The sequence below is a fragment of the Prionailurus viverrinus genome, chromosome E2 (genome assembly GCF_022837055.1).
Source record: "Prionailurus viverrinus isolate Anna chromosome E2, UM_Priviv_1.0, whole genome shotgun sequence".
In the NCBI taxonomy this organism is placed as follows: domain Eukaryota; kingdom Metazoa; phylum Chordata; class Mammalia; order Carnivora; family Felidae; genus Prionailurus; species Prionailurus viverrinus.
In genome coordinates this window covers 34,338,964-34,361,505 of record NC_062575.1, presented here as the reverse complement: position 1 = coordinate 34,361,505, position 22,542 = coordinate 34,338,964, and the positions used below count along the sequence as shown (strand labels likewise).

The following is a 22,542-nucleotide window of genomic DNA, read 5'->3' as shown; positions in this document are numbered from 1 at the left end:
CAAGAGGCCACGAGGCAAAGGTAAGGGGAGCCCATTCGAAGTGCTGATTGCTTTCTGCACACGTCTTAGCAAATTAATTAGCGCTGTCCCGAGGAAGCCGGCCTGGCCCAAGTGGCACAGCGCAGTGGTTAGAGCCCAGCCTGTGAACAAGATGCCCTGGAGGGGACTCCCTGAGGCCCAGGGCGACTGTTTTCATCTGTTTCCTCATATCTGTCCTTGTCTCACAGGGTTGATACGAGAGTGACACGGCAGATGGAAGGTGAACAGGGCGGCGCTGGGCACCCAGGAAGTGCTCTGTCAATATGAGCGGGTTTTGACATTTAACATTTTTTTTTCAACGTTTTATTTATTTTTGGGACAGAGAGAGACAGAGCATGAACGGGGGAGGGGCAGAGAGAGAGGGAGACCAGAATCGGAAACAGGCTCCAGGCTCTGAGCCATCAGCCCAGAGCCTGACGCGGGGCTCGAACTCATGGACCGCGAGATCGTGACCTGGCTGAAGTCGGATGCTTAACCGACTGCGCCACCCAGGCGCCCCGACATTTAACATTTTTATTGGCTTCTTGGTACAATTTGGTCAGAGTTCCAGACAAATGACCCTGGTGTGTGCCAAGTATGGATTTTTCCACCTTCGCTTCTGGAAGAAGCTCATTCTGTGGGTTCTGACCACAGGCAGGCAGGTGGGTATGAGTGGGTTCTGGGGCCACCGAGGGGTGTTTCAGGGATTGCTTCAGGCCTTTTCTCTCTCTCTCTGTGAGTGTGTGTGTGTGTGTGTGTGTGTGATTGGGAGAGAGAGAGAGACAGAAAACGAGAGAGGGAGACAGGTCAGCTCAACGCACCCTGAGGTGCCCTCAAGCGTGAGCCCCCGGCCCCGCCCTTCCCAGCCCCCAGTCAGCCTCTGCCACTCCATTTTCCTGCAAGTTTCTCTCTGTATTTGTCCCCTCACATCACCAGACTGTAAGCTCCTTGAGGGCAGGGAATGGCTCTTATTAATTTTCATCAAAATCTGGCCCTCAGTTAATGCACGATGAGTTCGTGCTCCATCAAGTCTGTGCCACTTGCTCAGGCTTGGTTTTTTAAAGCCGCCTCCCCCGTGTCCCAAGCCAACCTTGAGTGGAGGTCCAATCCCACGGAGTCTGGCAGAGCGGGGACAGCCAGCTCTGTCACTTACTGGCCATGTGACTCCAGGCAAGTTACTTAAACTCTCTGAGCAGGCTGCCTTCAAATGTGGATAATCATAAACACGTTGCTTCTCCTTCCTGGGCCTCAGTTTCCTCTTCCATAAAAGTGAGGCTGGATGGTCTATTTCTAAATTCCCGTTTAGCTTAGCAGGTCTCAGACCCCCCTGGTGCCAGGAGTGGGATTTGCCCCTCCCTTTGAGCCCCCATCAAAAGGCAACACAGTCGCACCTGGGCTCCTGCCCTGCAAGAAAGGCCCGGCAGCCTGGGGCGAATCCTCCTTGTTCTGTAGAAAAAGATGGAAAGGTTGCCAAACAGAGGCTACCTGAAAACGTAATCACAAGTTTTGGCTTAGGAGGAGAGATTGAGGTGGGGGTGTGTGTGGTGAGGAAGAGAGAGAGGTGAGAGAGAGAGAGAGAGAGAGAGAGAGAGAGAGAGAGAAGAAGAAAGCCCACTTCAAGGCCGGTTCCCCTCCCCTGGCTGGAAACCTGTGTGTGCAGGGAACAGAGCAGAGGCAAAGGCTGGCCTTCTGATGGAGCATGGGGTGCCCACTTTGAACGGTGGCCTTTGTGCCTGCCTATTCAGGGCGGCCTCAGGACAATGGGGGGCAGACACGCAGGGGCGGACAATGACAGGGACATCGCTGCCTGCCGCTTTGCATTCCCTTTGAAGTGGCTCTGCCCTGGGCCCCCCCGCAGGCTCCAAAAAGAATGCTTTTGTTGCCCGCTCCAAAGATGCTGTAAGATGCTGACCAAAAGTAACCGGAGGGGATCTGCTCGATTAAAAAAAAAAATTAAAGATAAGAAACAAATCAAGCTGGCCACGTGGGGGCTGGCGGCAGCTTTGAACCCTGAGAAGAGAAGGGACATCGTGACCCAACCCTATCTCCCCTCTGGGGAAGTGACTGACTTCTGGGGGTCACTCTCAATGGGAGCTGGGGGCCGGGCTGGGGAGTCCTAGCTTGCTGGGGTCTCCTACAAGTTCCCCAAACTGGAGCCGGGACCCGGAAAGCCCACTCCAGTGCCGGCGTTTGGGCAGAAAAAGGCTGGAGGCAAACTATAAGAACTGTACTGTTTACTGACTTTGGCCTGTGCCAAGCCTGGGGTTAAGTACTTGCTTTCTTGCCTGTGTGATTACCTTAAAAATGCTTTGTTCTTATCCATGTGATTAATGTGCGAATACAAGATAAGTCTACTTCCTAGGGGGTGGAGGTCAGCATCAGAATTACCTAAATCAGGGGGTGCCTGGGTGGCTCAGTCGGTTGAGTGTCCAACTCTTGATTTCAGCTCAGATCATGATCTCACGGTTCCATCAAGCGCAGAGCATGGTTGGGGTCCTCTTCCTCCCTCTCCTCTCAAAAGTACATAAATAAACATTAAAGAAAAAGGAGCTGCCGAAATCACGAGTCCAACCTGTTGGGTTACGGGCTGTGGGGGAGTAGGTGCAAAGTTCCAGAGGGCACCATTCATCCTATGGTTTTGTCACGGTACCTGCTGGAGTTGTATAGTGTACAACTTGTAGATCTGCACACGGTGCCCCTGCCAGGGATGGTTAAGTGATATATGAAGGGTCCTCATCAGGAATCCACACTTCCAGTATCGTTATCAAAATCAACATCAAGAATTTGTGTATTAGCGTGAGGACTGTTAGAAGCAGTTTTTTCATTGGTGATGAGAATGGAATTTGAAATAGCTGGTTGGTTGGTAAGCTTGGATAGGCCCCCCTCCCTGTGAAAAATGAGATGTAAGTCCTGGGAAGCCCAGGAGTCTAACACTAGCTCGGCACAGTGTCTAGCGTATCGTGAGTGCTCAGTAATTGTTATAATTATCCCTATTCCCTGCTGAGGAAGCGGAGGCTCAGAGAGGGGAATTAACTTGCCCAAGCACACACAGCTGGCAGATGGCAGTGCTAGATGTGGCACTCTTGGGCCCTCCAGCCCTGGCCTCTCCTGACTTTGAGAGGATGCCTCTTTCAAGTGGGCAGTAACGGGGTCAAATCATGGCTCTGTGAATCATCGCCTCAGGCCACATGCGCCAAGGCCCCCTGCTCAACAGTATCAGGTGCCCTGACCTTGAGCCCCAGGTCCATCAGACCTTTTGGACCTGCCCTGAACATCCGGAGAACTCTTCGTGATTGCCATGCCCTGGGTTTGCCCTCAGAGGCTTTTTTTTTTTCCAGAAAGTATTCAAAGGGGGGCAGAATCAAAGAAGATCTTGGGTTAGTGGACAGTAATCTGGGTCCCTTTTATCATTTTTGGGCACCAAGCCCCATTTCTGTGCTGGCTCTCCTTTGGAGGACTCCTAGGGGCGGCAGCTCTCTGTCTACACCGTGGAGAGTCTGAAGTGCCTGGGAGCTTGTCCTCCGCTAGAGCAGGTGTGTGAAAGCTCACTCGCCTCGCCTGGGCCCTTCAGAGTTCCCTGTGGGATCAGGTAGAAGCTGCCCTCTGTGGGGCTGGCCTGAAAAATTACCTTGCTTGGTCCTGCCCCTGCCCCCGCCCCCCCCCCCCCCCCCCCCGCTTCCCTGATTCACTTCCTGAATGCATTGCATGGGCTAGAATGCTCACCTTGGGATCTGCTCCCCAAGGTGCTGACCCCTTTAAGAAGCCTGTACCCAAAGAAAGTCCAGAATATGCAGCTTTGCTCCATCTTGCATGGGAACCAGCTTACCAAAGTGAGGCGTTCCCCTGACAGAATCCAACAGGACAATCTGGGGCGCCTGGGCAAGTGGCCCAAGGCCGTGCACTCTGCTTCTGGGGCCTCCGGAGGACTCGCTGTTCTGTCTTCTCTGATGCTCTCAGGGAAGCCTCACTTCGCCTCCAGCTAGAGAGTGGCTGAGTCAGGACTTGAACCCAGGCGTTTCACCATAAGTCTAGGACTTAAAAACAAATACCACCCCTTCCCCCGCAAACACCCACAGCACATTCATGGCCTGCAGGCCCTGTGCTGGGACTTTTCCCAGTACCTCATCTACCAACTTCCTTCCCACTGCCCTACAGGTGAGCAATAGGCCGAGAGAGACACAGAGGCCACATCAGGGACAGAGACTGTGAGCTGGCAGGAAGCAGAGGGCCTGAGAGCCCAAGATGGGTCATGACCCAAGGCTGTCAGCGCTTTTTCTGACTGTCTGTATGCCTGCCAGTGTCTCTGGGTAACCAGTCCCTTTCATTCAGACTCCTTGGGAACTCTGGTGGCTCTGGCTTGCTGGCCTCTTGGACAGGCATCCCGCCCTCAATCTCTGAGGCTGCCTCTTTAGAATTCCCCAGGGTTCCAAGAAGTCCTCAGTGGCTCTCACAGCCAAAGGTCTGGTTACTCTCAGCTCCTGGGCACTTAGCAGCCCACAGATTGGCACGGGCAGGCAGCCTGTGACTTCCCACCTCCTGCTTGTGGTGGGTGAAGCTCCTGCTTCAGGCACCTCCTTGCATTCCTAGGGGCTATAACCCAGTACCTGAGTGGCCTATCTACTAGACTGAGCTCCCTACCGGGCAGAGCAGGAGCCTGAGAGGGACCCTGATTTACTGGATCTAGTGTGTGCAACATGCTACATAATGTGTCAGGCACTGAAGGGGGAGAAAAGATGCACAATGTGAGCTCCCTGCTCTCTGGAGCATGGAGCTCAGCCTACTGGCCTGGCAGGTCCCAAGCAGCCAGAAGAGCCTGGATACCAGTAGCCAGCAGGCTGAGTCAGACTGGCAGGGATCTCAGCAGAAGGAAACCTGTTCTCAGGAGGTCAGGAGGGCTTCCTGGAGGAGGGAGCATGAACTGAGCTTTGATTCCTTGGAGCCACAGGACTGTAGAGAGAATCAGATCACCATTCCTGCCTTTTCCCAGGCTGTTGCCCAGGCCTGGCCTTGTGTTTGACCTGTCTTATTTCCCATAACCCTGCAAAGGGGATCTTGTCCTTTCTTGAGTCTAGATGAGAAAACTGAGGCAAAGAGAGGTTACAGAGCCACACAGTTGGTGACTGGTGGGGCCCAGGTTGGAGCTGTCAGTCTGGAAGGCACACAGATCCTGCAAAGGAATAAAGCGCTGTCAGTCAAGGCTATATGTTCTCTAGTAGGAGCAAGGCACGCTGTGGGTGTAGGATGGGGACTGGGAGAGATGGGGAGGAAACTTCTAAAAATTGGGCTCTTGCAGGATGAGTAGAAGTTTGTTCAGGTCAGAGGAGGGCATTCGAGGCAAAGAGAACAAGTGCTAGCACATGAAAGTGAGAGAGAGCTCGGTGCCGCCAGGGAGGGGGGCTGGAGGGACATGAACCTGAGGCCAGCATTCAGCACATAGTAGACACTCAAAAATTGTTTATCGGATAAATGAATGCATGTGCATGCATGAATGCATTGTATCCCTAGGCTCTGTTAGAAGTAGGAGTTCAATAAATATTCGTTGAATGAATGAATGAATGAATGAACGAATGAACGAACTGTATTTCCTTTGCCCCCCACCCGCACCAGGCACGCCCTGAGTACTTGCTGAATCCGCGACGGAATGAATGCAGTGGCGATGTCAGGAACTCGCAGGGGACGCCGACCGCCTCAGCCTCGCCGGTCCGCCGGCCCGCGACCGCGCCGCGGCGCCCCCGCCCCCACCGGCGTGCGCGCTAACGCGGAGCAGATGGCGGGCGGCGCGGGCCGCGCGGGCGGGGTGGGGTGGGCGGGGCGGAGCGCCCGCGCGGCGGCAGCCGGGCCTGATTAGGGCCCCTCCCGCTGGCGGCCGCGGGCGCTTTGAAGTGAGCCGCTGCCGGGCCGCTCCGGCCGCCTGGCCGTCCCTGCCGCCAGGCCGTCGGTCCGGGGCTGGCGGCGGGGCCGGCGGCGCGTGTTTATCCAGGTGCGGGCTGGGGGATGGGCGTGGGGATCCTCTTTCCTCCCGGCCCATCTGGGACTTCAAAGCGCGGCGCCGGGCTCAAAGGCGGCCTCGGGGTGGGGGTGGGGGTGGGATGGGGGCGGGGCGGCCGCGCGGGCTTCCTGCACTCGGCCGGCCCCAGGCCCGGGGCGGGCGGCCCCTCGCACCGCGGTCCCCCACCCCCGCCCCCCACCCCGGAGAGCGCTTTATGGAGCGCCTACTGTGTGCTCTGCTGTCAGTGTGTGATTTCCTGACCTCTCATTGTGTCTAGAGACCGGCGATGCTAGGATCCCCATTTACAGGGGGAGGAAACTGAGGCTCACAAAGATCAAGGGCTGGTCCGGCACGTCTATGGCCATCTGACTCCCAGGGCCTCTCTGCATCCCTGCCTTTAGGAGCAGCCTTCTTCCAGCTCTTTCTGAAGCTCGGCCCTCCCCGTTGTGGGCACAATGGTTATAGTTTATTATAGAAGCAGTGGCTGGCGTGTCTCGAGCCCCTCCCATGTGCCAGGCGTGTGCCAGGCGTGTGCTAGTGCTTCGTCTGCCCACACCACTCTGTGAGGTGGGCGTGGCCGTTTCCCTCACCTCAGAGAGGTCAAGAAATTTGCCCAGAGCCACACAGCTAATAAATGCCAGAAGCAAGATTTGAACCTAAGGCCAGTTGGCTCCAGAGTTCTCCCTCTATCCACCAGATTCTACCCTACTCCCTCCAAGGAGCCCTCCCCGGTAGCCCCAGGTCAGGGCTCTTTCTGTCAGCAGAACCGCCGATAGAAGTTAGCTGTCTACACCCTGGGTACATCTCATCTCTTATCTCGTTACTCAGGTACCACCAGGAGCCCTGGCATCATCAGAATCTTATTAGAAATGTGGAATCTCAGGCCCCTCCCCAGACCTGCAGAGTGAAATCTGTTTTTTAAAAGATCCCTGGTGAATTGGACACGCAATAAAGTTTGAGGACGCTAACATCTGGTTAAAAGTCTGCTATTGCCACTGTGTGGGAACCTGTCTTTGGGAAGCTGCACCTCCTTCATCGGATTGGCAAGAGATGAGCCTTCTCCATCAGACCAGCTATGCTTCCAGAGCAGAGGCTGTGCTTCTGGGATCTTCCCGAGGACAGGGATTGATCCTCCCCAATCAAACTGGGAATCTGGCAGAAGCAGAGGTGGTTCTTGGTCGCAGGCCGGATGCTCGCCTGAAGCTTGTGGTGCCACCCCCGTCTGACTGGCAGTCCCCAGGATCCCCTGTGAAACTTGGCTGGCTTTGGGGTTGAGAGCCACCTGCAAGGAGAGGTATCCGTTCGCGTTTTCCAAGAGGATGGAGAAGCCAGAGAGGAGGTGTGCCTTCTCTCCGGGACCCTCGTGAGCCCCTTTCTGGCCGGGGGTGTGCCCGCTAGAGGGTTCTGGAGGGGTGGGGGCAGGGGAGAGGGCAGATACCACAGTGGGACCATGTGTGCTGCTGGACACCAGGTCTCTCTGGGCAAACGTTTGTCCTTATGTGTCCCCAAAGGACCACTCAGGCGGCAGGAAGCCCGCAGGCGGGTGCAGGAGTAAGCCTGCTGGCAGCGGGAGGGTATTTTTAGAGTTTTGACTGACGGCCCTTTATTAAGCTGTCGCTGCCTCTGCCCTGGCCCCCGGCCCCTTTTGGCCTGGATGAAAAAGAAAGCACATTGTCATTTTGTTACGAAGAGAGTCCTGGCAGCCCTTCTCTGGTCCCTCGCCAACTGGACAGGTTATTTCTCGCTGTGTCTGGGGTCCGTGCACCCCCGCTGGCACTCCCAGTGGGCCCCGCAGCCTGACCCTTCACACATCTGGCAGTGATAAATGGCTTCAGCATCGCTGCCATCACCTTGCACCCTCTGATCCCGCTCACTTTGTTCTCCCTTTAAAGCCGGTGGGCGGGTTGGGGGGGGGGGCGCTCTCTCTTCTTCCCCTTCTCCATCAGCCGTCTCCTGGATACTTGCAGGCCTGTGCTCTGATACCACTTGAAAGGGACCGCAACAGTCAGTTATCTGGTCTGGGAAGTCCGGCCGTGAGTTGTCTTTGCTGACTCGTGGAGTATGTGGGGTGGGAGTGCATGCCTGTGTATGGATGTATGCCTGTACATGAGTACCTCAGGCATGCCTGCGTGTGCTCATGTGTGTGTGTGTGTGTGTGTGTGTGTGTGTGTATCTGAGCATGTGCTAGTATGTGTGCCTTTTAATTACTATAGCTTTATAATTTACTTTGATCTCCAGTAGGGCAAGACCACCCCATTCCTACTACCCCCCCCCCCGGCCACCACAAACATCCTCTGCTCTTTTAAAAATTGTTCTTGGGGTGCCTGGGTGGCTCAATCGGTTAAGCCTCTGGCTCTGGCTCAAGTCATGATCTTGCTGTTTGTGGGTTTGAGCCCCGCATCGGGCTCTGAGCTGACAGCTTAGAGCCCGGAGCCTGCCTTGGATTCTGTCTCCCTCTCTCTCTGCCCCTCCCCGACTTGCACTCTGTCTCTCTGCCTCTCTCTCAAAAATAAACAAACGTTAAAAAATTTTTTAACCCAGTAGTTCCAATCTCAGGAATATGCTCAACAAATTTGTGTATAAATGTGGATCAAAAGACAAGTATCAGAATGCTTTCTGTGAAATCTCCAAGCTGGAAACTCCCCAAATGCCTGTGAAGAGTAGAATGGATAAATATGTGGTGAGATAGTCGTACGTTGGGATATTACACAGAAGTGAGAATATACGATCAACAACTCAGGCAACAATATGGATGAATTGCACAATCATATGTTGAGTGAAGGAAACCAGATACAAAAAGTACATGTGGTATGATTCTAGGTATAGAAAGTTGAAAACCAGGCAAAGCTTGTTGATTAGGATAGAGGCCAGGAGAGTGGAGTACCCTTAGATATGGTACTGGGGCGCCTGGGCGGCTCACTTGGTTGAACATCCAACTTTGGCTCAGGTCATGATCTCGCGGTTTGTGAGTTCGAGCCCTGCATTGGGCTCTCTGCTGTCAGCACGGAGCCCACTTCGGATCCTCTGTCGCTCTCTCTCTCTGCCCCTCCCCGCTCTCTTAAAAATGAGTAAATAAAAAAAGATGGTAGTGACTGCAGGGAGGTAAAAGGGCAGTTTCTGGGGCAGTATTCTGTTTCGTGATCTGGGTCTGGGTGACTGGGTGTGTTCACTTTGTAAAACTTCATTGAGTTGTTCACTTCTAATTTGTGTACTTGTTTGGGTGTATGCTGTTCTGGGTTATGGTCCTCCATAGGAATTTTTAGAACAGCTTAGTGAGTTCAATGAAAAATACTGTTGGGTTGGAATTGCATTGTATCATAGGTTAATTTGGGAAGATTTGTCCTCTTATGACATTGGGTCTTTTCCTCCATGAACATGGTATATCCCCACTTATTCAGATCAATTTTTACATCTCCTCAGTGAAGTTTTATGGCTTTCTCCAGAGTCCTGTGAATTTCTGCTTTGGGTTATTCCAAGGTGGCTTGTGTGTTGTTGTTATTGTGAAGAGAATATTTTTTCTCTCCTAGGTTTCAAATCTTTAGAAAAAATTGGGGTAAAATACATAAAAATGTGCCATTGTAATCATTTTAAAGTATACAGCTCAGTGGTGTTAAGTGCATTCACATTGCCACATCACCACATTCATGTCCCGGATGTTTACCTCTTCCCAAATTGACCCTCTAAACATGATCGCCGTTCCCCTCTCCCCCCAGTCCCTGGAAACCACTACTCTCTTTTCTATCTCTATAAGTTTGCCTATTATATGTATCTCATATAAATGAAGTCAGACAATATTGGTTCTTTTGTGACGGAACTTATTTCAATTAGCATAATGTCTTCAAGATTGATTCGTATTGTAACAGGTGTATGAGAATCTCATTCCTTTTTAAGGCTGAATAATTTTACTGTATGGATGTACCACATTTTGTTTATCCATTCATCCGTTGTTGGGCATTATGGTTATTTTCACCTCTTGGCTGTTGTGAGTCATGTTGCTGTAAACATTGGTGGACAAATAGGCATTTGAGTCCCCGCTCTCAATTCTTTTGGGTATATACCCAGAAGTGGAATTACTGGATCAAATGATAGATTCTCATGTTTAATTTTTTGAACCTACTGGTTTCCACAGTGGTTGTGCTATTCTACTTCAAATCGGTTTGGTTGGTGTGCAGGCAAGTGGTTGGATTTGGAAATTGATCTTGCAGTTTTGTGTATATCGTTGAGTATGTGCATGCATTGTGTGTGTGTGTGTGTGTGTGTGTGTGTGTGTGTGTGTTTAGCAGTCACGCTAACAAGAGTATGACTTTTAGTAACTTAGAATCCTCTGGCTGCATGCCCCAGAACCCCCCGCCCGCCCCCCCCTCCCCCTCCCCCCCCCCCCCCACCCCCCCCCCCCCCCCCCCCCCCCCCGCAAGCTGGCTTCAAGAGCCAGGAGCTTTATTCTTTTACCCACCCAGAAGTCTAAAATAGGGTGGGCTGTGCCCATGATAATCAGCAGCTCAACAATATCATTCTTTCTGTCTTTCTACTACTGCTGCCTCCTACCTACAAAGCCAGATGACTGTAAGAAGACTGCCGGTGACAGGGGGACCATGGGCTTCTTTGGCCATGTCCAGCAGGACAGAGCAAAGCCCCTCCCCCCCCCCCCCCCCCCCCGCCCCAGGCACGGACTATGGCGCCCTTCCTTTGCAAGCAAGTGATTCCAGTGGCGCAAAGGCAGGCCCCCGAAGGAAGTTGCAGGTGCAAACCATTAGGAGCAAAGCAGAGAAGCCGAGAGTGGGACACAGCTGCACGGGAAGGCAGAAGGCACCCAGGGGGTCTAGGAGGGTAGCCACACTATCCCTACAGTCGGGTCGAGTTACTCAGAATCCTCTTCTGTATCTGCTTGCTCAGGCTGGCTGCTCTCATCTGCACGAGATGGCAGCCACGGGTCCTGGGTCCCTTCCAAATGTGACAATATCTGGCCCCTGAAAGGGGCTGTCTCTTCCTGTACATCTCATTTCATCAGTGAGGAAACTTTTCACAAAAGGCCCAGCCTCCTTTCCTCAGGCCTCGTTGGCCAGAATCGTATCACATGCAGATCCTGAAATCAGTCACTACGGCTGGTTGGACGACTCTAACAGATCTGAGGAGAACACCTTGTGTGGGTTTGTGGCGACACGGGCGGGGCGGACACCTGTGGAGACAGAGGTGGGAAGAGAGGAGCTGAGACTCTGAGCCTTTCCTTCTGGTTGTTCTGACCTTCAGAAACCACAGTTGCTCTTTAGGGAGGTGTGTGTGTGTGTGTGTGTGTGTGTGTGTGTGTGTGTGTGTGTTGGGGGGCGGGTCACATAGTGGTGAAAACTTCCTGTAGGAAGGGGAACTCAGCATTACAGGAGGAAGAGAAGCAGTGCATTTCTGGACTTGGGGGAAACGTGGGCAAAGGGTGCGATCCGAATGAGCAGAGGCATTTTCACATCCTGCAGAGAAAATGCTGGTTGCACCTGTTGTGTCTTTTATCTGTACAAGGATACAAAGATAAGGAGGAAAAGAGGAATGGGCTTTTATTTTATTTTCTATTTATTATTTTTTTTAATTTTTGAAAACGTTTATTTACTTTGAGAGAGATTAAGAGTGCATGCGAGCGGGAGAGGGACAGAGAGAGAGAGGGAGAGAGAGAATCCCAAGCGGGCTCACGCTGTCAGCACAGAGCCCGATGCAGGGCTCGTCCTTGCGAACTGTGACATCATGACCTGAGCCAAAGTCAAGAGTCAGTCGCTTCTCTGACTGAGCCCCCCAGGCCCCCCAGGAACGGGCTTTTAAATGCAGCTCAAGACTGAATCCAGTGGTTCTGTCATTAATTCCACAGATGCATTTTGAGGACCTACTCTATGCCGGTCTTGTGCCATGCACAGGCCACCCAGCAACAAGGAAAGCAAAGCCCGTGCCCTCGTGGCACGCCGGTGAGAGGAAAAGATCACGGGCTCGACCTTCTGCTGTGGCACGTACCACGGTCTGGCCGGCTCAGATGGTCAGGCCATGTCTGTCTCCCATGCTGATTATTTATTACCCTCAGCTGGGTGACTGTGGACCCCAGTGACCAGTGCCACATTCTTGTTGCAAAGAGGATCTGCCTCTCAGCCGTTCCCCCCACGGACCAGAATCTCCCACTCAGGGCACAAAGTTTTCAAGGTGTCTACTTCTTGCCAGGCAGTGAGATGCAGAGTAAGCAAGACAGTGAGTCTGACTTTATAAACAGCCATCCCTTAATCTTGTTTGATGGTCAGTAGATTAAAAGACATCGGGTCTAGTAAGATGCTGTGATGTGCTGCCCAGAGCACCTGCAGGATGGCGGTTCATGCCCTCGGCTTCAGAGCGCTGGCGCCGCCGGCTCCGGTGAGTCCCTCCCCTTGACCGTGGGGAGCACCCTTGCCCCTGCTTCTGCCCACTCTCTGGGGGTGGTCCAAGTGTACCATGAGGCCTCCAGGGCCCGCCTATGTCTGTGACAGCTCTGAAGGCCTTTGGCACTCCAAAGCTCCCTTGGGGGTCGGCAGAAGCCTCTGTTCCAGGCACGGCAGCCCGGCCTTCCCTCTGCCCAACCCTGACCTCACTAGCCTCAGGATGGGGGTTCTGAGATGATTCCTGACCCCTGTACAGATCTCCATTTCATTGTCTGGTCCCCGGGGACCCTATCTAAGAGAGACTGTACTAAATGTAAATGAAAGAACTATTTTGTAATTTTTTAAAATGTTTATTTCTTTTTGAAAGAGAGAGAGAGAGAACGTGCATGCCCGTGCATGGGTGGGGGAGGGGCAGGGAGAGAGGGAGACACAGAATCTGAAGCAGGCTCCAGGCGCTGAGCTGTCAGCCCAGAGCCCGAGGCGGGGCTCGAACCCACGAACCGTGAGATCATGACCTGAGCCGAAGTCAGTTGCTTATCCGACTGAGCCATCCAGGCTCCCCAGAGGTATTGTTACTTTAGATGATGAGAGACCAGACTAGGTGTCTTCAGTTTCTTTCTTTCTCAGGGTCATACAGGTAAACGCACAGCTCCCATTTAAAAAAACTCAGGTGGGGGGCACCTATCAGTTAAGTGTCTGACTCTTGATCTTGGCTCCGGTCTTGACCCCAGAGTTGTTGAGTTCGAGCCCTGGGTTGGGCTCTGCACCGGGCCTGGAGCCTACATTAAAAAACAATAAAGTACATACATACATACATACATACATACACACACACACACACAGTCGTTTTAAAGTACATGCATTTATTGAGCACTTGCTACCTGCCAGCAAAGCACTTTGCATACATTTGCCCGTCTCGTCCTCGCTATAATCATATGAAGGTGTAGTGTTATCATTGGCATTTCAGCACAAGGGCAGTGAGGCTCAGAGAGGTTAAGTAACTTGTCGAAGATCACCCAGATATGTCAGGTTTGGATCAGGGAAGCAGAACCTCTACGAGCGATACAGAAAATGGATTTATTATGGGCGTTGGACCATAAGCATCACGCAGGCATCTGCATCTGTGTCTGCGTCTGGGGCTGAGCCCAGAGTCCCTCTCTGTGAGCCTCCCGGGAAGGAAAGCTGGGTGCGGATGGCTGCAAGAACAGACTGGATGCAGGGTCTGTCTCTCATCCTCTCCAACCTGGGTGCCGTGGATGACCCACAGGAGAAGCTGGTGCCCTTCGCCAGAAAATTGCACCACAGCCTGGCCAGCACTGGGAGAGGCTGGAGGAGGTCTGGAAGTTGCTGGAGAAGCCAGGGTGGGGCAGTGGCTCAGGGGTAGCACAGCTAAGTGGCCCCAGGGCCCGGAGCCCTACACTGGCCTCGGGAGCAGGAAGAACATGGCTGTGCTAGACTTCCACCTTCTGTAGCTCACCCACAGGTCTGTTTCGGCCAACGCTAACTCAGAGCCATTTGGAAATTCGGGGGCGATGTGGTTCCAGCTTAGCCAAGCCGACAGGGTGCCCAGGCATTGCAGATACTAAGGGGCATCAGAGCCAGAGTCTGGACCCGTCTGTCTGGTGCCAAAGCCCACAGAATGTGAGTTTCACTTTGTTTAGCCAGAGCGGGTGGGTAGGAGGGGTCACACATGATGGAGGTGTGGAGTCACACCCACAAATGTGACTTCAGGGCTGGATGGTTAATATATAAGTGGGTGCAGCAGCAGGGCACTGTGGGGACTGTAGCAAACCGAAGAGCTCACACTCTGTCTACAGTGGGGAGCCACTCTCCAGCTCCTGGGCCAGTGCTGCCATTTAGGAATGTGGCCAGACAATCTGACTTTTTTCACTATAAGCTGGAGATACTAAATTTGGAGTGTGTGTGTGCGTGTGAGAGAGAGAGAGAGAGAGAGAGAGAGAGAGAGAGAGAGAGAGAGAAATCTGCCAATTCAAGTGTATTGGCAATCAATTTGCATTCTTTGGACATCACTGTGCAAATCAAACAAAATCTGACTATGGATTGGATTTGGCTTCTGGGCTCCTGGTTTGTGACTTTGGACTCTAGTAACTTCTAAGGTCTTTTGTGTCCCAGAAGATTCTCCCCAACATGCTGGCTAAACTCTTGTGCTGCTGACTTGAAGGCTGCCTATTTTCTCAGAAGACTGGGAGGCAGCCTCCACCCTCTGGCTCCAGCTCCCACACCAGCATGGTTCCTAGAGTTTGGTTACCTTCCTCGCTCCTTGTTTTTAGCCACCTCTGAAACCGGGAGATGTCCGGACCAGACTCCTTCAGACAGAGAGGCATGATTGGATTTGAGGCTGGGATTAGATTTCCTGAATCCCGCTCCTGGTGCTTATATAGCCCTTTCTCTTCTACATGCACCAGCTACCTGAGCACCTTTTTTCCCCTTGAACTAGAGAAGATTGGTTTTGTTCTCTAATACGGAAACATTTACGTTGTTGTTTATATCTGCCATTCATAAATGCAAAAATGTAGTCGTGCAAACTGGTAATGCGCTTTTTCCATTTTATTGTCTGGCCTCCCCCGCCTTCTTTTCTCCCTCTCCCTTCCAGCTCATGCTTGCAAGCCAGAAGGATCCTTCCGTGTTCCTGTCCGTTCTCAGGGGGCCACACGTACGCAGAATACACGCGCACAGAGGCACGGGACGCATGCGCGGTTAGAGGGTTTCCTCGATTGTTGTGTAGATTGCCAAAAGGAGGCACTGCAGATGCTTCCCTGCATGTCGCTTTTCTCCTCCTCTGCTGTGGCCTTCCCTGGGTCAAGCTCGAATGTATTCTTCGTGCAGGCTGAGTCTGGGGTGTCCTATGCCGTCATTTGGTCCGTCACTTCCCACTGACGGACACCCAGCCTGCGCATTGAAGCGTGCCAGGCTTTGCCACGTGGACGTCCAGAAACTGCAGCGCCTTATCACCACCAGAGTTTATTTCTTGTTCTGTCCCAGGGCAGCGTGGTCGGGCAGCCCTGGGGTGGTGTCCTCCAGACAGGGACTCGGGGCTCCCGCTCCTTCCATGGCCAATCATGGGGTCTCCTCAGTTAACTGCAGGAGCAGGGAGGCAGAGGAGATCTCTTTCCCCCTCAATCCGTTAGCCAAGACCCAGTCACGTGGTCCCAACCAAAATGCCAGGGAGGCTGGAAAACAAGGTCTTCCTTGTGTGCCAGTCTCTGCCATGCTTTGTTTTAAGGTGGGTTTTTTTTTTGCTATTATGAATAATAATGTGTCATGTGTCCTTAGAATATGGTAGTTTCATTTCTATCAGATAGATTTCTAGGGTATGGATTGTTGGGTCAAATACACACACACACACACACACACACACACACACACACACATACTTAAGAGAGAGCACAAGTGGGGGAGAGGGGCAGGGGGGAAAAGAGAGAGAATTAAAAAAATTTTTTTAATGTTTATTTATTTTTGAGAGAGAGAGAGAGTGAGCGGGGGGGGGGGGGGCGGGGGGGAGGACAGAGAGAGAGGGAGACATGGAATCTGAAGCAGGCTCCGGGCTCTGAGCTATCAGCACAGAGCCCCATGCAGGGTTTGAACTTACAAACCAGGAGATCATGACCTGAGCAGAAGTTGGACCTTAACTGACTGAGCCACCCAGGCACACTGAGAGAGAGAGAGAGAGAGAGAGAGAGAGAGAGAGAGAGAAAGAATATGAGAATCTTAAGTAGGCTCCACGCTCAGTGCAGGGCTCAATGTGGGGCTTGACCTCATGACCCTGGGATCATGACCTGAGCTGAAATCAAGAGTCAGACACTCCAGGTGCCTGGGTGGCTCAGTCAGTTAAGCGTCTGACTTCAGCTAAGGTCATGATCTCATGGTTCATGTTTGAGTCCTGTGTCCAGCTCTGTGCTGACAGCTCAGAACCTGGAGCCCGCTTCAGATTCTGTGTCTCCCTCTCTCTCAGCCCCTCCCTGGTTGCATTCTGTGTGTCTCTCTCTCTCAAAAATAAGTAAACATTAAAAAAAAAAAAGAGAAGCTCAACTGACTGAGCCACCCAGGCGCCCCTAGATATATATTTTTTTAATGCAAAATTTTAATACAACTCCTGAAGTTTTAATTCCTGTAGCCAGCTTTCTTCTTAAAAAGATTACAATAATTTGCCTGTTCAGTAACAACAGATGAATGTAGCTTTCTCCAAATCCCTGCCAGCAATTGCATTACTGGTTACTGTTCTTTTAAATTTGCCTGTGTGATATCTCATTGTCAGCTTAATTTGCATTTCCCTGACCACTAATGAGTGTGAGCATCTTTTCATTTGTTTGTGGCCAGTTGGCTTCATTCTTTTGTGAATTGCCTATTCATGTCCTTTGCCATAATTTCTTTTGGGTTGTTTGCCCTTTTCTCTTCAATTTGTAAGAGCTCTTTGTATATTATAGCTGGTAACCCTTTGTCCTCTGCATCACGAATATTTTTCTGAATTTATTGTTTGTCTATTAACTTGGCTTGTAGTATCTTTTGCCTCACAAGAGATCAATATTTTTATGTTGTCAAATGTGCCCATCTTTTTAATTTCTGTATTCTGAGTTTGCATTCTTGGAAGGTCTCTCCTTACTTGGGTCCTTTAAGAAACTGCTCTCCTGTCATGGGCTGTGAACTGGAAGCGACTTCCCTCTTCCCCTCTCCCGGGTATTTGCAGCCACTCTTGCTACTCCTGGCCACGTGGGCACCAAAGCCCAGACTTGATTCCTGCACAACTTTTCAGGCATTTGGGAGCTAAGCAATCCGGGTCACACAGCTGGAGGTCAGGGAGGGGCCCTAGGCTTGGAATCTGAGAGCCTGGCTACTAGAACTGGTTATGAGTTGCCTGTGTGACTTTGGCGGAATCACTTGGCCCCTCCGGCCCTCAACCGCCCCACCTGTAACATGGGGGCATAACCCTTGCCCTGGTGGCTTCCTAGGGTGCGGTGAATCTCAGATGATAAGATGGGGTTGAGCACTCTGTGGGCTTAGAAACACTGTACAGATGTTGAGTTGCAATGACAGTGTGACAACTGACAGTTTCTGAGTCTTGACAATGAGTGACTTTACATACATCATCTCATTTAATCCTCAGTAATCCTAAAACATAGGTATCATAACCCTCTTTTTAGAAATAAAGAAACATAGACTCTGACTGGGTAAGTTACCTGCCCAAGATGCCGAGCAGATAAATTACAAAGATTCCAGAATCTGAGTCATTCCTAACCCTGGTGTGTGTGTGTGTGTGTGTGTGTGTGTGTGTGTGTGTGTGGGTGGGTGTTTCTGTGTATGTGTGTGTGTCTGTGTGTGTGTGCACCTGTTTGTGTGTGTGATAGGCTGGTAAGGAGAACTTTACAGTATTTTAAAGACTGCAGAGCTAAAAAAAATATATATATAAAGACTGCAGAGCTTAAGGTTAATGTGAAAAACATGGGACATTTTCTAAAACACTCTGGGTGTTTCCTGGGAGGACCACCTTCCTGACATTCAAAGTTCTTAAAACCTGTCAAAACAGACAAGAGTGGCCTCCAAGCAAGACTGGGGCCAGGAAGGGTGCATGAGGCCTCTGATATAGTTGTCCCCAGAGGAAGGGGGCAGGACCGGAGGGCTGGTCACTGGCTGAGGGCATGGAGAACTAATTCGCTGTGAGAGGCACTAAGGTACCGTGGGTCTGGGGCTCATGGGCTGGTGTTGCTGTGGGGGATGGGAGTGAGGGCAGGGCCTTAGCGGGGCTCATGTCTGGCTGTGGCCTAAATACCTGATGAGTGGAGGACCAGATTGATATGAATGTGGCTGCCTGTTTCCACAGACTCTAAATCCCTGTGTCACGATGGTGGGTGTCATGACCATCTCCTACAGCCTGACTCCCCTTTCTTTGTTAATAAAACTCCAGTCTTCGTGGGAGACTATCTTTCTGAAGAGGTCAGTCTTGACCAGACTAAGCCAATCACAATAATGCCTTTCTCCTGGCAGAGATGGGCCTGTGTTGCGATTCTGGCCAGTGAAGCATGAGAAAAAATCAGGGAAGGGGCCCTCCTTGGCTTAAAATGAGGCTCAAGGTAAGGATTATGAAACTGAATAAAGGAAACCTTATTTAAAGTGGAATTTGGAGGGGGCACCTGGGTGGCTCAGTCGGTTAAGCATCCGACTCTTGGTTTTGGCTCAGGTCATGATCTCATGGTTTGTGAGATCAAGCCCCACATCCTGCTTAGGATTCTCTCTCTCCCTCTCTCTCTCTCTGCCCCTCCCTGGCTCTCTTTGTCTCTCAAAATAAATAAACTTAAAACAATGGAATTGGGACGCCAGTAGGGGGAGCTCTTGTGCCCTGCCACTTGGGCCAATTGTAGACACAGCAGGCCTGAGAAGGACCCTGCAGGTCAATACTGTTTTCGCTGTTGCAGCAGGAGGAAGGTTTCCTCTTATCTTGACAACAGCCCAGCCAATGGGAGACTGTCACAACTCAGCCAATGAAAAGCCACTAGACTTTGAACTCCCAGTGTACTCCCATAGACTTCTTATTTATAATAGCCCTCCCTACTTCCCCCTTTGTTTTCCTTTGAGGGTACCTTTCCTTTGTTCTCTGGACTTGTTTATGGCTTTGCTATAGCTTTCTTGTCCCAAATTGCAATTCTCCGCTCTTCCCATTTATTCCCTAAAAATAAACCCATTTTTACTTGTAAAATAACTGGCAGTTTTACTTTTAAGGTTAACAGGATATCTCCTTTTTCCTGCTTTGGCTATTACTGTGTGAGGTCATGATACTTGGCGCAGCTGCAGCCATTCTGTAACCATGAGGTGACAGGTCTCTAAGGGTGGCAGAGCAGAACCAGCAGAAACATGGTGGTTGGAAGTGGTGATGCACTTGAACCAATGAACTGACCAAACCCAGAAGGCCCACCCTTTGGACTCATTGGCCTGTGAGATGACACATTTTTCTTGCTGTGTAAGTCACTTCGAGTTGGGTGTTCTGTCCATTGCAGTCAAATGCAGGCTGTCTTTGCACATTTTGCAGGGGTAGGACCAGAGAGTGAGGGAGATACGATCTACTTAAGATCATAATCAAGTGCTTTCATCTCAGGACGGCTTTGCACTCTTAGATTTATCGAGGACTCCAAAGAACTTGTTTTTTTGTGGCATGGAGCTATCAATATTTACTATATTTGAAATTCAAACTGAGAATGCTGAAAAAGATTTATGTATTAAATCTTAAAAAGTTCCACCTTAGGTTAACATAAGTAACTTTTTTTTTTTTTAAATGAAAAAGAACCCGATTTTCCAAAACAAAAGAGATTTGGTAAGAAGAGTGGCACTGTTTCTGTTTTTGCAGGTCTCCTAATGTCTGGCTTAATAGAAGACAGCTGGGTTCTCATTTTGGCTTCTGCGTTCAATTTGTTCCAATATCCCATGTCATGAAGCCCCTGGAAAACTCCGCTGTGCAAACCCTGGGAGAACGAGAGGGAGAAAAGCACCGGCCATCGCGGGATTTGTATTAGTTTTCTGTGGCTGCTGTAACAAATGACTGTAACCTTGGTGACTGACAGCAGAAGTGTATTCTCCCAGTTCTGGAGGCCGCGAGCCTGACGTCCAGGAGTTACCAGAGCTGTGCGGTTCCCAGAGACTCTAGGGGAGAACCTGGCCCTTCCCTCTGCTGGCTTCTGGTGGCTGTCCATGTCCCTAGGCTTGTGGCTGTGTCACTTCATTCTCTGCCTCCATTTTCATAGCACTGTGTTTATCTTATGACATTTGTCATTGGATTCAGGGCCCACTCAGATCATCTGGGCTTATCTCCTCAACTCAAAATCCTTAATTGTATCTGCAAAGACTTTTTTTTTTTTTTTTTTTTTTTTTTTTTTTTTTTGCAGAGAAGTTTCTATTCAGTTTCTGGGGATTAGGACATGGGCCTATCATTTTGGGGACCACCATTCAACCCACTACAGTATTATTACAAAAATAATTCAGCCTGTGGAACCCCTGAAAGAGTCGTGGGGACCCCTGGGGTCACACTTTGGAAACCAGGGATCTATGACTTCCACACATACATAAGTAGGCAGATGGTGGAAGGAGGGCCAGATACACGTAGCCTAATAATCCAATGAAAATAAAATTTCTAGATAGAGTCCTAGAGGGAAGATTCCAGCAAAGGAGAACGAGAGGTGTCCAGTGTGTGAGAGGGGACCGGGGCCAGTGGAAGACCACAGATGGGGAGGAAGATGGCAGGCCAAGGGCTTCTAAGTACAGGAATGCCTAGTTCGGGGTTGTTCCTGTGTGGTGCCATGCTATGACCCCCGCGCCCCCCCCCCCCCCCCCCAGCGCCTGAAAACTGATCCAGGCTGATATTCACCAAGAGCTCTGCGTGAATGATGCTGATGCCGGTGGAGAGAGGGACAGTCCAGGGAAGCAGCGGCTGGGGCTCCTATCTGAGGCAGTTACAAGACAGGACGTGGCAGGCAGGATGGTGACATGACCCCACACTGACCAGGTCAGATAAGAACTCAGAGGGCAGGGGTGCTGGAGAAAATCTAAGAGACACCCCCAAGGTTGTGAGAGAGAGGGGTTCCCATCTTCAAGTCTGTGTGAGAGAGTAGCCTCGCTGCTTGGTCGGCAAAAGTGGATGAGCTTCGCAGCTCAAAGGACGGGCACCCTTAACCAATATCCAAGTGATTGGGTTGAGTGGGACCAGGAGCCCAGGAAAGAGATGGGCGAGACCCTTTTGCAGGTGCCACCCCCCCAAGCGGCCCATGAGGAGTCCCAGAACCCCTAAGGCAAGTGGATCACATTTAAAACAGATTAATCCCTCCCTCCTCACTCTACAAATGGGAAATCATAAAGAGAATGGCTGATGATTGTCACGTGATACCAATGCAAAAAAAAAAAAAAAAAACCCAAACCAAACCAAACCAAAACAAAAACCCTCCACAAAACCCCCACAGGCTTTTAGGTCACAAAAAATCACCTTAAGAATGGAAAAAAAAAAAAAACCACCTCGGGGTACCTGGGTGGCTCATCAGTGAAGTGTCAGACTTCCGCTCAGGTCATGATCTCGCGGTCTGTGAGTTTGAGCCCCTCATCGGGCTCTGTGCTGACCGCTCAGAGCCTGGAGCCTGCTTTGGATTCTGTGTCTCCCTCTCTCTCTGCCCCTCTCCCACTTCTTCTCTCTCAAAAATAAACAGTCTCGCTGAAAAAAAAAAAGAAATGAAAGAAATGACCAAATGTCTATAATGAGCTATAATTTTTCACCTATCTGTTTGGCCACGACTGGCAATTAAAATAATTGATAGTATCCAGCTCTGGCAAGCGTGGAAGGAAAATTGACCCTTTGCGCCGCTGGAGGGAGAATTAATTGGTACAGTCGTATGGAGGGCAGCTAGAAAATGTGAGTCAAGATGCAAACTGTGCCTGCCCTTTGACCCTGCGGTCCCACTTCTGTAAAATGGGGACAATGAGACTCCCTATTTCAGTTAATTGTTAAAAGGCTCAAGTGAGCTAAGCCATTAAAAGCATTTAACACAGTGCCTGGCAGAAAGGGCTTCAGAAATGTTAGCTATTATTAGCAATGTATCCTGGGATATAAGCTCCCATGTGCAAAATGACGTGAGTACAGCGGATGTTCCCTGCAGCATTGTTTGCAATAGCGAAACACTGGAAACAAATGGATTGTTCCTCAAGAGAGGCAAGGAGGCGATTTCCAGGAGAGCCATGCCTTCTGCAGTTGCAGGCTGAACTGGAAAAGAGCTGAAGGTCCTTGGCTGACACTGGTCACAGATGTGTTCGCTTTGTGAAGTTGATGAAGTTGCATCCTTGTGATTTGGGCTCTTTTCTGTATACATGTTCTATTTCAATGAAGAGTAAAAAAAACATAGGGGCGTCTGGGTGGCTCATTCGTTAAGCGCCCCACTCTTGGTTTCTGCTCAGGTCACAATCTCATGGTTTCGTGAGTTCGAGCCCCGCGTCGCGCTCTGTGCTGACAGTGTGGAGTCTGCTTGGGATTCTCACTCTCCCTCTCTCTCTCTCTGCCCTTCCCCCACTCACGCTGTCCCTGTCTCTCTCAAAATAAATAAATAAAACCTTAAAAGAGTAAAACACATAAAAAGCACCCACCAGCACTAAAGTGGGATCTCATCTAAATAA

The 22,542-nt window shown here is 50.9% G+C and overlaps 1 long non-coding RNA gene across 1 annotated transcript; it reads left to right on the top strand.

Moving 5' to 3' along the window:
* Nucleotides 1–5,883: 5,883 nt before the first annotated feature.
* LOC125153208 (uncharacterized) lies at nt 5,884–20,311 on the top strand. The gene is made up of 4 exons (XR_007147435.1): nt 5,884–5,998; nt 6,836–7,346; nt 18,388–18,473; nt 19,742–20,311. It is a non-coding gene; the product is annotated as an uncharacterized LOC125153208 (long non-coding RNA).
* The last annotated feature ends 2,231 nt before the right edge of the window (nt 20,312–22,542 follow it).